Consider the following 18,388-nt stretch of genomic DNA (forward strand, 5'->3'; position numbering starts at 1 on the left):
GCCGTCCGCGGGGAATTGAAAATCTAATTTCGTATAAGTTTCGAGAGGGGTGTTCATCCCTGCCTCCTCCTCCCCCAACCTCTTTTCTCGTACCGGTGCCCTCTTTTAAGCTCGTAATTTCCGCGAAGCTGCCACAATTGTGCTCTTCCGGCCGCGCTCGTTTCTCCCGTCCCGTTGTCTCGTTCTCGTCTCCTTACGTATTTCACCTCGTTCGCACCCGCGCGCTCGGGAGATACCATCTAGATTTAAATATAAAGAACCGCCGGGAACATTATATTAATTACCACGAGAAGGTACTGCGGCGGGGAATATAGCGTGACTTTTATTGCATCGCCGATGGCGTGCGTTCCTGAGGAGAGAAAAAGAACATAAACTTTGTCGCGCATGGGGAATTGTAACATTTTGTACGTCACACGTCTCTTCCCCGCCCCCCCCCCTTCTCTCTTTCTCTCTCGAGAAGTTTTCTCTCTCGGTCCCCCCTATCGAACTAATGCTGTCAATTTTGACTACTCGAGTTTTTCAGTACCTGAATAACAGCTAATTTCAGACGATATTATTATCTAAAAGTTAAAATAATCAGATATGAGCCGACGCTAGATATTGCATAATATGTTTGAGAAATCAAATTACATAAAAATACACGTCAGATCATCAGACGTTTCGGTCATTGACCCCTTTCAATGAATAAATCTGTTATTCTGACAGATCCGTCATCGTTAGAAAAATCAATAATTTGTAACGTCTGAAATTAGTGATACATTCAGTTACAGAAAGATCCGAGTATTCGTGCAGTCGAAATTGACGGCGCTATATCGAAGACGTTCGTTCCTTAATGAATATAACGCACACATCGAGAAAACGCGTTGCTCTTAGCCTTTCCCGCTGGAAAAGCGTGTCCGATCGATCAATCACTCGCAATGCGCGGGTACAATCCATTAAAATTCCAATGTGCTGTTCTGCGCGATCAGTAATCAGCAGTGTGCGTAGGTTTCACGTTGATGTCGGTTTCACGAGGCAACAAATTCACCGGTCTACTGCGTATAATGATCACCTGAAACGCTACACGCCGTTCGTATAATGAGTTAATAATCTTCGCGCATCTTGACTATGAGCGAGTATGATGTATAGAAACCTATCGCATGATACTTGCTGCTTCCTCCAGTATCGACGAATTATCTGAGACAAATCGATGAAGGCACGAACGGTTCACCCTGCACTGATTAATGCCGCGTAATTGCATCGGCGAACATTACTGAATCATCGGTCAAAATTGTTTATACGTTTGCTTCGTATCGCGTTTAACGCTTGCCTATCGGTGTGCTTTTTGCGAGAAACGTGCGAGTGCGACCTTTGCGCCATGCATTTCGCGCGAAAATGAACGGAAGAAGCGCAAAGATCGAGGAGAAAGGATTGCGGTCGGGAATAAACGGGGCGGAATAAGGTGGAAGGACGAAAAGGACGGTGTTGTACAAGTCTCGTGGTGGTCTTTACGGCAGAGAAGATTGAGTCACGTTGTGGACGCGAACGAAATAGATGAGAGTCCCTCGCCAAGAAATCGACGTGTGAGGAGAGGTACACGTGGTAACGTAAGTATGTACACACATGTAGGAGAACTTTCCCTCGGTTCAGCATGAGGAGTATCGGATCGCGTTATACGACGTGTAACGTGAAAAAAATCAGTCTATTATTGATTGTCGAGCAAATAAAGTATATGATGTCAGTGTCTAATGTGTGCATCTAGATTAATTAGTCGATAAACGATACGTACTAACGATAATGAATAGAAGAACGAATGTATGCTGCGATTCTAAATATATGAATAAATCGTAAACTTACGAAACAATCGTAAGAATCTGACTCACCCAGTTTTACGTAAGTACAATTCTACACCGCTCATCGTTAACTGCGTTACAGTTTTCACAAAAAGCGAGAGAGATTGAGGAACGTTTTCGCGTCGAACAGTTGACGAACAGTGAACGTTCACGTCGAGCGTGCTTCGATCGTGAGAACGGAGAAATGGCGCGTGTTAATTGCGCGAGGAAGATTCTGAACTTGATGTATAATAATCGCGGGCGATTATTGTGCATCGAGTTCGGCATCTTCCTCGCGCAATTGAAGAGTGCGACGCGACGGGGAGAAAGGGACGACGCGCATTCTTATCTAATTGCGCGGGGAAAATGTCGGGAGATTTAACAACCGGCGCGATGTATAATAATCGTTCATCGTAACCGAACAGCCGGTGACCTCGCGTGTCAGAAGTGCATTGAGAACGTATAGCAGTTCGTTCGATCAAATTTTGCGAAAGCTTTCACCGTGCCATCGATCGGCAATCTTCGTACAGCACGCGACGTAAATTTTGTTTGCGACTACCTGCTCATTTGCACAAGACGCTATATTAAAATGTGGCCACTGTGTTCCCGCGTGCTTCACGGATTTCAAGTAGTTGGTCCGTAGAATGCCGGATTTTCTATCGCGATATTAAAAGGCCTTCATCAGTTTATTATTTATTGAAAAAAGAGACTATAACTTTATTTAACTATCTATAAGTAATAAATGTAGATTCATGACGATTAATAAAAGATCGAGATCAGATATGAAGCGATGTTTTCTTTCTTTTCCTCCTTCATTGTTTCCTACTCTATATCGCGTTAATACATCTCTCAAGGATCCACTTAGAGGAGCCTAAAGTAAGCAATACGAAGTTAAATGAAAACTCTCCCACATTCAAACACTTAGCGTAACGAACGCCTACGATGAAAAGCGGTTTATCGCGACCCGCATATAAATTTTCGGCCGATAATCTACAAGACGGTCGTATCTACGCTTAAATTGCACTCATCTTGTAAGACGCGAGGAACTTTTCTCAATTATAACTTCGCCGATGCAAAGGACGATGCGATCGTTCCGCGACTTCCGCAGCACGATTGTTGAATCGGCATTTCGAGACGCGGGCCACGAAATTTATTCAAAGGGGCTGGCAAGAAGCGCGTTTAGCGGTTCTTAATGCGAAACAAAGTACCCCGTCCTGTGCACCAGAAATCGCCCGTCCTCCTGAGCGCGACTCGACCGGATCTGAGGATTACCATGCGAGAAGACGAGAGAATAATTGAGCCGCGTAATCTTTTTTCTCCTATGCAGGCTTTTTACAACGTCGATGTAGCACGACGCAGGCTCTCCGGAGAAAATTAAAGTCGCGGCTGCGGAGACGAAGAGCGGGGAAAAAGTGGATTGCATCGGAGAGACAGAGGGAAATTTATCATGTCGCGCATATACTTGTAACGTGCGATATCCAATATAATATTAATATAATTTTATTCAGACGTAGAGAATATATAACGCGGAATATTAAACGGTGCGCTTTAATATCAGCAATATGCATGAGCAATATGAGGTGTGCAAGTAACTTTAGAGAATACGGAGAAGGAATGAGGAAATGTATTTTTTGTTTTTAAATTAATTTCACTTTGAAAGGATAGAGAGAAAGGGAGTGACAGAGAAGGGGGGGGGGGGCAACAGACGCCATATAACCAGGACGGATTTCCGATCGAATAAATTTATCACCCACGATCATTTAATAATGTTCATTTAGCAATTATCTTCTCCACGTTATTCATATTTTTTCCGTTTTAAAAGTTCAAAGTGTACTGCATACTGACGTCCCATATTTCTCGAGCGGATAACGATGTATCCGATTATACAAGCGAAAGTGGCCGGCCAAATGTTCACATCGTCAAAGTCATTACCGCGTGCAAAAAATGAAGGTCACCGTAAGCTATCGGTGGGAAAGCGATCTCTTGCGTAATTACGAGGGGAAGCATTAATTAGACCGCGTAATCGTTTCTCGTCGCTTTCACTCCGACGTGCTCCGGGAGCTGTTCGCGTCACCGAGGAATATCAGTATAAACGAAAGGGAGGCCCGTGTCGTCAATTTCTCTATCGATCCGCAGCAAAAGAAAAAAGTAAGTTGAAAATGCGGAAGGAAAGAGGGTGGCTAGCCTCGAAAAAAGCGGTCGTTATAACACGAAGTGGCAGATGCGCGCGTTTAAGTATTCACACGACCGGCCCTACCGGCGCGAGACCGTAACGGATGGGAAAAAAAGGATTGGAAAAACTACGAGCAACTTTTTGATTTTAAAAGCGGTTTATGTATTATTCAGCAGAAACCGAACTATAGCGTCGAAACGATCCAGCCCGATCCAGAAAGGACGGAGGGGTGGCTATTTTATGGGCGCGGAGGAGGAGGAGAAAAAAAGAAAATAGAGCATCGCACGCCCCCAGGAAGTCGTCGCGCACGAACGATTAATTAGCGCTAATTGACCGGCCGATTTTAAGTCAATGACTTTTTTGCCCGGTCCGAATCGGCGGCTACGAATAAAGAAGACCGCGCCATCATGGCTCCGATAATTATCGTGGCGAAAGTGCGATTTAAAGTTTCTACGCTGACTGCGATTTCGTTGGGAATTACCAATCCATCGAGTAGCGAACTTTGATCTTTCTATCTGCAGCTATAATGCACATCGACACATTTTAACGTAAGAACATCGCCGAGAAGATGAAAGGAAGCGGTACCGATTTGAGCGTACCGATATTTAATATAACGGACATGTCGATTTTACTTGTACCCGGAGAAATAATTAGCCATAGGAGGCAAAATCTAGCTGTATTAAATCTCATTAGATAGTTCAAACTTGATTGTTATCACTAAAAGACTATCAGAAGTAAAATACAATGAGATTTAGCTGCTATTACTAAGTTATTTCTTTGAGTGTCGCTAAATTGAACTTTTGACAAGTTAACATCTGCATCCATGATGAATGTACCCATATTCAGATTATTACATATGATATACCGGTTCGAAATAGAACCAAGCAGTACGCTTGCAAATTTCCGTCGCGATATCGAATGTCGCCGCAGTACAACGGAATTCAATCATTAAACACATCGCCCGCTGAGCTGTCTCTTTCGATGGATCAATTCGAGCTGTCGCAGTGGTTAACACTGCGGTAAATGCGACATTACAAAGGAATATGATACGTATTGCGCGAGGATAATTGAATGCATTTACAGCACGAGAGCATACGTCAATCTCTAATTATCTTATTGTCGAGGGTCCTACATACACTTCTCTTCAGTATGTGTCATTGTGTCGTGCACGTTAAATTTTAATCGAACAAGACTTATCCGAGATTTCCACCGAGGAAACGCCGAACTCTTCGAGATATCCATTTCGCAAACGTCAAGTTATGTACAGTAGCGGACAGAAGGGTCGTTGCACTTTTTTTATGAGTTTCGCAACGCATCTCGTATCCGATAAGAGAGTATATCTACGGAGAATAACTTAGGAACAAATTCTCCTATTGGACATAGGTTGCGTTCCGAAACTTATCCAAAAAAATGTCACAAACTTTTTGTCGATCGGTGTACAATCGTACATTCTCTGGACGTCTTGTTTATTAATCAAAGTCTCTTAAAAAAATCTATTTAATCTAACTCTTAAAGTTAGATTATAAGCAGATTCCTATTTTTTAAATGTTTTTTTCTATTGTACAATGGGAAATCTTTTACGTAATACGGTATATGCAACTGTAATATTTCTGTATTATTTTATCAAAGTAAATATATTTTCCTGTTTATCTCATAATAATAATAATAATAATAAATTCAAAAAACTCGTTTCGCAAACGTTAAGTGATGTATATCAATCGTGCATTCTTTAGACATCCTATATATTAATTTTCAAAGTAGGAGTCTGTATTTCCTAACTCTAAGAATTAGATTTAACTCTAAGATATCTATTTTGAAAACGTTTCTTCCGCACAACTGTACATTTTTCTCGTAATATAGTACATGTAAGCTTAATGCTTTCGTATTATTTTTCCTCAAAGAGGGAATATTTTGTTTTCTTGTTTACTCAATAATAAAGAAATTAATAATAATAATAATATAAAACTCAAAAATCACGACGTACAGGGGATAAAGCCGTTTCATCGGTTGCGAGGATTCATTCCTATCGCGCGAAACGCGCGGCAGCCTCCGCCGTCCGAATCGATGAGGAAAGATCGCGTTATTTGCATCAGTAAGATGGACGAGGCTGTCTTCACCGCGTCCCACACTATTTTAGATTACCTCTCGTATATCAAATCGTGAAACTCCGCCGTCGGCTTTAATGGCCCCGCGCGGGATACCAGATCGGAGACATTCCTTCCGTGTGCCGCAGACGGCGGTTAACAGTAGAGAGAGAAACACGAGCGCGGCGCCCGCACGTCGCGCACACTCACGAGCTCGCAGGTGAGCTTCTTTCACCTGGGCGCCTGAAAAAGTTCGATCGCGCACTTTCCCTGAGAAAGAGAGAACTCGATCCGTCGCCGGCCGCATCTGTGGGAACGCATCCTCGCGGGAACGTCGTATCGATCGCGCGCTGTCGGAGCCGAGGCAACGATCGATCATGATGATTGTGGGATGGCATGCCATTAATTGCCGCTCGTGCTCGTTAAGATTCATGCCTATACACCTGGAATAATTGCTACGCATATTACAAACTAGGTACACACCGTCGCTGTGTACATCACGTGTTTGTTATGTACACATACATGCGTGGGTTTCGCGTTCGCGCATAATAAAACTCGCGCGGTATTACTCTCGGCCGCGGAATAAATTTAACGTATCTAGTTATAACAGGTATCGCCACACTATTATATATATATTGAATGAAAGGCGCTACTGTACAAATAATATTTACTTGATCCCAGCAAAATGGTTGCTCCAATATCCCTTGGAAAATATTTACTAGAAGTAGTAATATATAATTGATTATATTTACTTGATTCTAGTACTTTATCTTTTGTGTAGGTATGTGACATTGTATCTCAATGTATAGGCACATCATTTGGTTTTTCATTACCACCTAACATAAGTATTTGTCGCGACAATTAACGCATGCTGTCTCAAAGCAGTGTAAAGATGCCGAAAGATACCTCACGATCGATGTATCCTTGTACACTTAATCTTGATCCAACCTTGTAAATTTTCCAAACACTAGATAGAATTTTTGCTAGTGATTCCGCCGGAATTTACGATAGCGGCGAATCCATCGCGTTTTTTACTTCGATCTCATTTAATTTTCCCACTATCCTCCGTTCCTCTCCCAGCCTTTATTCGATTCTCGTTCTATCAAAGTCTCATCCCAATGTAGTTTCCGCGCCGTACACGTTCCTTCACCACGGCAGGGACATCAATATTGAAATCCTCTGTGCGACACGGGGAAATTTCGAGCGAATTATACGACATTCGCGCAATTAATTTTTTACGCAGGTGATATAACTTCATATTACCTCGCGATGTTCGTCATTATTGCAGTAAAATTTGGTTGTGAATGAATTCAAATTTAAAGACGATTAGAGAGATTTATCATAATATAACGCCTTTAATTAATATTTAACATGTTACCACACATGCATAATGTATAATCATAAATAAATATTTCATAATTTTTTATAGTAATCTATATAAATATCTTGTTGCAAATATAGCGTAGTGCGTTTCACAAAAGCTTGACAGATCTGTACTAAAAGAATTTTGTTTTACGTCTTTTTTTATTGTTTCTGGAAATAATTTAACTTGCCTTTTACGCGATTCTCTTCGAGAGATTATTATTATTCTTACCTAAATATTAAATAATTTTTTTCATTTGCAGTCTCAAATATTCGTAGAAGCGAGAAACGGTCGATCGCAAGGCGCTATATGAGAAATAGATATGCAATTTCACTGAGCTATTAAAAGCATCCGACTGTCGTAGGAGGAGACGTAGTATTGAGAAAGATGAGCGAATAATAGCAAAGCAAGGAAGGAAGGACTGAAGAAGATAAGGAAGGAAGGAAAGATGGAGAATAGCGGCCTGATGGCAAGCTGAATCCGAAGACGAGTTAGTTCTAAAAGAGAGGCTCGCGTTAGGATGCAAACAGATGTGCAAACAACTTAAATGGAAGGCAAACACAATTATCCCACGGCAGTAACCGGGGATTAGTTTCCCAGGTGCAAACCAACGTACCTACAGTACCGCGCGTACCTAGCATGCGCGCACATTTATTTTCGCGTGTAGACTAAGTAAGCGAGCTGTAATACCGGAACGCGGCAAGAAGTGCGGCGTCACAAACGCGTCTAGTCGCATCTTCTCTGATGAGAGCGCATGATGTCGTGCCCGTCTCACGAGAAACTTCCCGCGAGTATCCCGTGATAAATTCGTAACTCGTCGATGCAGGAGCGGCCGCTCTCACCTCGTTATACAAGCTATACAATTTGAACGAATAATAAGCGATGAAAAATCACGACCTACTCTCGAACGTCGATATAAACATGTCGGAGACGGAAGATCCAGGCGTACACATATAGTTATTTATTTGCAAAAAAATATGTCATAATTTTCACAAAACTATTATATATTTTAGTAAAGAAACGTGGCTAGTTTGCATCCATGTGTGTAAATTTTAATTTTACACCTTCAACGGAGCTTTAAAACCCAAAAATAGTATGTCAGTTTTGGTGCTTTTTCTCCACAAGAAGAGGGAGGGCCCGACAGAATTAATCGCGCACAAGAGTAAAGGCTGCTTGGCGCAACGTATAAATTTGCCAAGAGAAAACCGGCAACATCGGTGGCAAATGACGAATACCAAAAGCTCACCAGCTCTTTCTTTCTTTATCTCGATCCAGCCTCAGTTTGCTCTCCAAGCGAGGTAGATGCTACGTCGACGGAATCCTCCGACGAAGGATCTAACCACTTCCGCGCCGCGTCGGCGAGAGAGAAACGCGAGGTCAATATAACAGATTTCCGGAGTTAAGCGGGGTACTAATTCCCTTTCTTCCTCCTTTCTTTACCCGTCGGCGTGCCCTTCCTCATTGCAACTCGTAAGTTCCGGCCGGGCACGCCGCACCGGTCGGGGGCGTACTATTTACGAGCGGCTTCCTAATTACCCGCAGTTTCCAACGTTAACAACGAGTCCCTCGTAACGACTGGTTCCCTTGTGCCATGTCGGAAGTTTTCCGGTTTACCCCAATGGCAGGTGGTGGCAAGGAGTGGGCGGTGCGAGAATCTTTCCGTCGCGACGAGAGACGAGAACGTAACTTACTTGCGTTTGACAATTTAATAATTACATTGGTTAGTTATCAAGGAATTCTACGTCTTGGAAGGATATTAGATTTCTTAAGCGAGTTTTACGATAATTGTCATTAATTACATACAATTAAATGTGTATACAGAGCAAATATTGTAATAAAAGTTACTACCAAATTTTGTAAGGCTGGACCATATCAGAATTATAACCGAAATTATGAAGTGTATTGTAATCTTTAATACTAAATAAAAGAATACAAAACACATCATGATTTCAGTCATAGTCCAACATTAAAAAATTTGGTGGTAATTTTTACTGCAATATTTTCTCCGTGTAGAGCATAACAAATATATCTCTAAAGGAGGGGTTTCATAAAATTACTATCAGCGGTACGCGTGCAATGACATAATATTATATTAATTATACTGTTATTCTTTATTTATATTATCATTCATTTATCTCATTCTTGAAAATTTCTATGAAAAGGTAGTTTTTTATTCACGAAGATTGAACCATACGTTATAGATAAATATCAATTAAATATTGAAGCGAATGTCATAATAAATATCTCGTTTAATGTCGGAATATGAAAGATATACTAAGGGCTACATATAATATATGTATAGACACTTATGTATATGTATATATGGATTTACACACCTCGGAGAAGACGAAATTTCCATATTATGTGTAAAGTAAAGATATATGACGCAAAGAGGAATGTTAGGATATCGCCGCGCATTATTCATGCAAAATATCACGCTAGACACGGAATCGTAGACATTATGAGATGAGATTTTGAAGATATTCCGGAATCCGAAAAAGATGGTTGCATTTTCTCATGTTCGTGTCCGAAGAAGAAATATTTCTTTCATTCTTTCTGACATCTCTTCTTCAAAGAAGCTATACTTGAATTCACTTCGAAGATAAGATGCACTGCAGAGAAAAATCCCAAGTAGGAGTTATTTACATTTCGTAAAGTATGTAGCATTAATTTACCAATGAAACTGTCAATTTAATACAAACGGATATATGACGAGAAACGTTAGACAATATAAGAGATTAAAGGTATATTCTTTTGCTTTGCTGCAGTTTTATTTCTTCTCGTATAATCATTTTTCGGTAAATTTATTATATATCAGCAAAAAAGAGGCTATTGTGTGTACATTTATATTATACGTATATTTTTAATTGATATTTTCGATGAAATTTTTTTCCAGAAAAATAACGACATACATTGACAAAAATATGCTACACAGTCGAATTTGTGTAAAAATATACGAGGCGAGGTGGGTATTTAAAATGGTATTGACCGATATTATTCATCCGAAGTTAATATGATATGGTATGGTGCGCTCGCATTGCAGACGGGCAGACAACGTCAACGTATAAGAGGAGTAGTGAAAATATCAAAGCGGGCAACGATACAGAGTACGAATTTCACGGCACGTTACATTTTCAACCTCTGAAGGGATAGCAAAGTGTAAACGTAGGAGGGGCGAGAGGAAGGAGACAATGCCCTTTTGCCCTTCTGCGGGCCTGCTTGTAGCTCGGCGAAGTTGCAAGATGGAATCAGGCACGAGTCCCAAGTGGCATGATTTTTGTTCCAATATAAGAAAGCTTCTACGTTCCCGTATGACTCGTCGTAAGGTTATCCTAGAAAGGAATACTAGCGCTTACACAAAGAACTGCAGAGTAACAAAGAATATAAGTACTCTCAAGATATTTGTAACCGGTGCAGACCGATTCGTCTAACCACTGCGACTACGTCGAAGAACACTTGGCCGGAAACCAAGACATAGCGAAAGCTCTATTTTAAAAAGTGTAGCTAAAAACAACATCCTCGAACTGATAGACGGTTACATTGTTACAAGCGATCCGCTTCTGTGTAAAGAGTCAGCAAAGGAGAAACGATTCTCTTCGGCTCGACGTCTCGACTGCCCCAAATTAATTCTGTCACTTACTCTCAATCCTGTTAATAATTACTTTACTGAAATTTACTTTACATTACCTGTTAATTACTTTAAATAGATGTGCTTATGTGTGTTTTGTAAAGTAATCACATCTAAAATAAGAATGAGATGGATGAAAATTCGTCGTTCTGTGGAATATTTTAATTGTACAATTTTGAGCCAGTTTCAACAGCGCCATTGTATGTTAACCCAGTTTCGAGTTGCCGCACGATAAAATGGTCTAATTGCTTTGCAAAGCCAGCACGATCGACGAAAGTAATTAATACAAAAACGGGAATCACTATGAACGATCAGAAAGGGCGAAAATTGTTACCACGGGTCAAAAATTTTTCCCCTTTCTCTTTCTCTCCTCTTGTCTTTCCCACCTTTTTCGGAATTGTGATACGAAAAACCAATAACAACATGGAAATGCAGAAGTACATCCGATATTCGAAAAATACCACTCGATATCATAACGGCATTATCGCGGCGGGGCTACGCCACAGCAGCCGATCACTGGGAAACGCTACCGGCGTGATTTTCGCGCGGCCGAAAAAAAAAAATGCGAAAAAGTCCAATAATGAATCTGGGTTACCCAGTTTTTTCCACAAAAGTATTTTCAATACTTTCCGACATATTTTCGGTGCAACCATGGCCGTCGCTGATTCGCGATATCGCTCGATTTCATTCTAGGATGAAATCACGGAAACGATTCCGCGCGAGAGATTTGAAATAATTTTCACCGGCTCACCGGAGACGTCACGACGTCTCTCATTCAGACGTCACGACAGAAATCACTGACATAATCGGCATCGAAGGTACGAACGCAAAATGATTTTCAGCGTCCGAAGCGACTCGGTTGAAAGGAGTGACTGTTTATTACCGCGATCGAATTAAGCCGCGAACATGCTTACCCCTAAGGTGATGGCTATCTGAAGGAGTTCTTCTTCGAAAGAACGTAACCAAGCGTCAGCAGGTGCAATGATAAAGAAAGAACCGCAGACACGAGGAGCCGCGATGGGTTGCCTCTTGAACGTACCGAGGGAACGTACTGCCTTTACTTGTATAATAAAGTTTACGAGGGCGCCGCCCAGCCGCGGCGAATCCATTATTCGAGTCCTTAGGAAACTTTAGCTCCGCCGTTGATTATTTTTATCAAGAACTCCTCTCGCGCGTTCTCAGCCCGCGAGATAATCCGAAACGTGTTCCACAGTGTTTCGGTATGTTCCGCCAAGTGTACGAAATTAGTAAATAGCCTCGGGATAAAGGGACACTGCACGCTGCTCCGATAAAAACTCTATCGAGTTTACCGTCCTGAGCGTGACAGTTACTGTATCGGACAGTTGTAGCAGTCGTTGCGGAAGTCGTGCGTTGGCCTCCATATTGTGGAGGCGAATCAGCGCCGGAGAGCTCCCCCGTGCCAATACCGTCACCGTACACCAAAGTGGTTATAGAATTTTTCAGCTGAAAGATCCGTTTATCCCGGCCTTATCTGAAAATGCCGCCATAAGGCGATATTCGCTACAATGCACTTCTGAGCGTGTACGGCCCGGCCGATATTCGCGTAAGTGTCGGGAACATTCTTTATTGAAATCGTTACGACTCGCGTTAACAAACACGTATAACACGTGTACGTATCTCAAAACGCGTTCTCCGAAATCTTTCGCGTCTGAAAATAATAAGTGAACTCGAGGAGCCAACCGTCCATCGATAACATTTTATACTTCTTGCGTGCCCTTCCCCAGATAGAATCCCGATCGCGCGATTCCATCGAAGTTTCTTCCTCCGCGATAGGTCATAAATAATGACAACTCACGGCAAGAACGACGCGAAGCTTGTGAACGCAGAATTTTTACCAAGTTCGCGCGCGTCCACGGATAGAGATCACTGCGATGACTTTAACTGCGCGAAAAACGCGCTGGAAAATAACATCGAAGTTTATGAAACGACTGCAATAGCGACGCGACGAATCCCGACGCATTCGCTCGAGAGGTAGGATCGCCATCGAAATTGTTTCTATCGGCGCCGATATCGCGAAACGAGCACTTTCCCGCGAACTCGGAATGGCGACAGAGTTTTTCGAGTGAGAAATCGGTTTGCTTGCGATACCGCCTTATCGTGAGGAGAAAGAGAGAATAAAAGAGAGTGATAAAGGGGGAGGGAGGAGGAAACCCCCGGGATTCGCACGCCTCGATTCGCGGTGTGTTTTCGCACACTCTCGCGCGCAACAAACGCTCGCTCGTTTCGGGACGAACAGAGAGCAGCGTCGTCGCTTTGCGCCGTGTCGTCGTACATTTGCCAGGCGATGCGCTTATGTAAGTGCTGACGCGACGGTTCGCACAGGCTAGATAGGGACGAAACTTCATTGTGTCAGCCAAGTGCATCGGACAAGATGGCATCTTTTGTCGCGGCTTTGCGAATCTCCATAGTCGGCGCGATTCGGCTTCCTCCTCCGTGCGGAATTCTTACGGCGCGTCTGAAGACTCCGGGAAACTCTCGTTTCGGGAAACAGCGCGCGCGCGCGCCGCTCGCAATTTGTCCGGATGTCTTCAGCGGCGTGCGTGTTGCGATGATATTAAACCTGCGAACTGCTGGCCGCAAATGGTCGAAGCTTTGTCATCGTTATGACCTTCCTCGGGGAAAGAAAATAATGAGTGACCACCCAAGCTCTATGGATTTTAATATTTTGCTTAGAGTGAAGAATATAATTATGAATGAAGTAATTGAAGTGCATGAGAGTGCAATTAATTAATAGGACGATGTACGACGAAGATTTAGAATCAGACGATTATATTATTGCATCGCAAAATTTCTTACAGTCGGTTATAATAGATAATACCCAAAATAAAATCCACAACGAATTTTATCATATGGAAATATCAGAGAACAATATTTGCAGTTTCAAAGTACCAAAAGTTTATGTTTGACTTTTCGCAGTTAAACAACAAATATGTCGGATATACTAAGAAAATTGGATTCATTGAAAAGTGAATCTCTCTTCGTGCTATGGCGAATTATCATATTGTTCGAACGGACCGGGCAAGATAACATCCTTTGTTGCACCATCAAGGATATCAGCAGTATGGTGATTCGATTCCGCTTGTCTCTTTCGAGTAAAGCTTTCTCAGACCCTGTTGATTTTATCGGAATAACGTCAAATATATTTTGCCCACATATAGTAGCGTATCCGAAAGCTTCACGATATCCTCAACGCGCAGAATTCTCGAATTCGCAAATTTTTAAACACTTCGTAATAATTCACAACAAAATTAACGTGCAAAAAAGCAACATTTTATTAGAAAATTATTTTTATCTGCATGCATTTGAATTAAAAGATAACGCTATCACATAGCAAGCAGATAATCATTTTTTGTTTCGACGTGTCGATAAAAGGGGTCTCATGAAAAAGAAGTGCTAAAACTGTTACATTATGCAGGCGTTTCTCTCGCAATACATTCACCCGAGAACGTTGCAAACGGAGGAATTAAATATTTCTACGCCTGCAACGGACGAGACTGGTCGGATCGATAATGTAGAAGACATAAAACAGTCGGTGCGCAAATTGAGGAGCGGAGGACCAGAGGTCGGCCAGCTTCCATACATCAAACGACACGCATATCTGGCCCTAGAAGATCTCATAATAGAGTACAAAGCTGCCCTCGTTATAATTCATGACTGTACCACGGCATTCTGGGGCTGACCGAATTATTACTCCGTAGAATAGAGTGAAAGGACGATAAGGCGTCCTTGCTAAATTCTGTAGAGCTACATCTCGAGCAATTTATCCCGCATTGCACGTCGCATAATAATAATTAATAATTAATCGAACATAGTTAAACAAAGAAGATACGGGAGTGTTTTCAGAGAATGTTAAATTAAATTACATGTTCGTGTTGTCGGAGGTAGGATTTTAATTAAAACTTAACGGAGTGTTATTCCATTATCATTACTTTTAATGCAGACCTTTATGTGATTTAATTATATTTCAGTCCGATTATTGTATAAAACGTAAACGAGCGGCGCGTAAAATGTAATACTGAAAATTCGATCGTAATTGTTCACATAATTTTCACAAATAAAAATATACTAATTAGAATAAATTTATATTTAACATGAAATACACGTAACTTTTTAATTAAACTCCGGTTATACGCAAAAGGAAACTATTTAAAATATCCTATTACATTATTACATAATTTTAATTATTATATTATATAAACGTTTTTAATAAATTAAATACGTAGACAAGAAATTTTTTTCCCTTTACAGCACGTGCATACAGGTGGAAGGATTTCGTTTCACAGGAAGGATTTATTTTGACAATAATTTCTAAAACTGTCGGTAGATCGTTTCTCTTTCACGGCAAGTGCATCGCGTGTTCATCAAGTCAAGTAGTAGCAGCGGCTGGTATGGTCAGACCGCGCAAGTAGCGAGATCTTGTTACGTCAGCCAGCCCGGACGCAGGCAGATAGATAGTTCTACTGCGCTCCGAAGCACATCCGCAACCTCGTATAACGCTTATTTTTCTTCTATAATTTTTCTCCCGACATTTCGTTATATAGAGGCAGATATATTTTCGGCGTGACCATAACTCTTCACACGACGGCGGGGGAGAGTCCGCGTATCCAAATAAAAATCTCAGAACCCTATAAAATATTGCTGAGTGCTCCTTGAAGAATAACGTGACATCCGTAATTGCTATCGCGCACGCTATAACTTGGTTTTGCGTATATATACTGCGTATATATACTGCGAGAAAGAGAGAGAGAGGACACCGATACTGATTTATACGGGTCACGTCGCCTCGTCGCGTGTAACTACTTTCCTTATGTGTAAATCGCCTCGGCGACTCCGTCAAGATTTTCCTCCGCGAGATCTCCCGGAGTTCACCTTCACAATGGTGGATTTACGAATTTACGTCACGGCTAAAACCCCTCGGCGCGAGATCTTATCTCGAGAATCGGAGCGCATTGATATGTTTAATGCATCGAACGGTGCATCGGGTTTCCAGGCCGGCGTGTACGGTATATAAATAACACGCGTCTTCTATTATCGGCACATATAATGGAAATTACAAGAGGCAACGGCCGATAACAAATGCCATGTTTGCGGAACACTGCGGCGACTCTGTAAGTCACTCGCGCTCGATAGTTTAATGTTTGAACGCCGCGCTGGAAGAGCCGAGTGTTCTCTCGTGAATGCGATGTGAGCGAGCAGATTTTCGACGATCTCCTGCAATCGAGCATATTCCTGATGATTTTAATAAACGGCTTCTCTCTCTCTCTCTCTCTCCCCCTCTTTCGCGGTGAGTGGCAAAGTTCGGTAGCGCGGTGGCCCGCCCCGGTAATCGATACGCGGACTATTCGTAGCAGTATCTCGCCTAACGGAGATCCTGTAACATTTGCATACTATTTCGAGCTGTCGGGCTCTCCAATTGGCGCCTGGAGAATATTACGAACGATGAATGCGAGAGAGCACGTGGGGGAGGCCACCTTTCGCCTTTCCCGAACTGCGTCCTTAAAATTGCGTCCACGTAGTCTCTCCGCGTTCGTATGGCACGCATACTTTACGCACAAGGATATTCGAGACAAATAATGCGTCTTTATTATGAGAGAGGAAAGGGAGAATTGGTACTGGGGGACAGTTGGTAGTACGCTTTTCTTTTTATTAAAACACCGCTGATGTGCCTCTACGTGACACATGTATGAAAACAGTTAATTCAAACCTTGTATCAACTTCCTCGTAGGTAAAGTAACGGTCTCAACTTTTATTATCACAAAATTTCGTAAATTACCAAAACTGAAGAAGGCAAATATTCAAAATTGTCTCAATTGTTCCTCGCCTCCCTTATTCAGGAATCCACGATTCATCCGCTTCTCATTTCAGACGGTCTGATATTTACGGACCCGGCGCGTGTCGAATATCCCTGGTACAATCCCATCAGTCACTATTTATGCTGACTAAACTCGGACTTCTCGCTGATTCATGAGCCCGCAACTAACAGGATCTCCGCGTGCTGTTCTGTAAGAAGTCGGGGCGCGATCAGTCGCGAGCGCCCGCGCGCTGTGTATCCCGGAGAAAACGAAGATCACGGTCGATAGCTCCGCTATCCGGGGGATCCGCCGCGAACGCGTTATTCGAAATTAATCAAACGGACGTAAACTGATACGGATTTCCGCTTTGAAGCGAAATTAATGGCGCCTCGCGCAATATCGCGTCTGGTTAGGGTGAGGGGGCGGGAGCGAATATCGATAGTAAGTCACATTCATTCAGGACCACTCTGTGGTCCGACAGGCATCGCCGATGCTTCGATATCGCTGTTGATCGTGTTTGTCCGCAAGAAATACGACTTGTAGTCGCGTGTCACGACAGCGGAAGAGAGAAACGCAGGAAATTAGATCACCTTGGGGGAGGGGGATGAGGACGAAGAGCAGTTTCAGAGACGCGAGACAGTCGGAGGAGAAAGGTCGAACAGAAACTGCATTCTAAATTCGCCGATACAAGCGCGGCCTTCCGATATAAACGCATCGCGGCATCGATCGTTTGCTATCGAAGCGCACTACAAAAGCGTCTACCATGCAATTTCGTGTTTAACCCGTCGACGCACCAGTTACTTCCCCCGCGACGTCGCCTGTCGAGACACATTGTAAATATCTTCTATTTCTTTAAGGACGGTGAGGTTGTTATCGTAACGTCAGCGTGAGCGATTATTCTCATGTTATTTGACGTTATACGATACTTGAGTCAAAATTCTGACGCTCTTCTGACTTTAACGTAGAGTCAAAAGTTTTCATCTCGAATACGCGGCAGGATAATTAAGGTAAATGAATTAGGCCGAGAAGTCCGTATCTGTACACACGTGTACATCTGTGTGCGTACTTTATTACATGTTGAAAAGTATATACTCGTGAATCCGATATTAATTACATCGGTAATGAATTGATTTGATTATGGGATTGGATTACACTTTGATCTCTCTAACCGAGATACATCGATTCGTGTAATAGTTAGTCTGCGATAATGAAGTAATTATCCTAAATGTGTGATTATTCCGGATATGCAGTCGCTATTGGGCGTCGCCATGTCATTACGAAATTTTGTTTGAACAGAGACGGTTCGAGAAGGTCGAAACCGTCCAAAACAATCGCATTATCTCCGGTCAAGTTAATACAATACAACACGCGATCGCTTATCAACGCTGTGCCATCGTCGGCTGTGCAAAAATCGAAGTTTCAAGAGCATGCAACAATTGAAGTTTCGAATGCGCTTCTCCACGTATGCTCAACAAAAGAGAGAGAAAAGGAGAGGAAGATAGATAGATAGATAGAG

General features: G+C 42.3%; 1 protein-coding gene across 2 annotated transcripts in view; it reads right to left on the reverse strand.

Annotated features, from left to right (window-relative positions):
• The window catches only part of LOC106744888 (polypeptide N-acetylgalactosaminyltransferase 2), a 216,316-nt gene that overhangs the window by 31,139 nt on the left and 166,789 nt on the right, over window positions 1–18,388 (reverse strand). The window lies entirely within an intron of this gene.

The sequence above is a fragment of the Dinoponera quadriceps genome, unplaced genomic scaffold (assembly GCF_001313825.1).
Source record: "Dinoponera quadriceps isolate SergipeBrazil2010 unplaced genomic scaffold, ASM131382v1 scaffold1308, whole genome shotgun sequence".
NCBI classification, from domain to species: domain Eukaryota; kingdom Metazoa; phylum Arthropoda; class Insecta; order Hymenoptera; family Formicidae; genus Dinoponera; species Dinoponera quadriceps.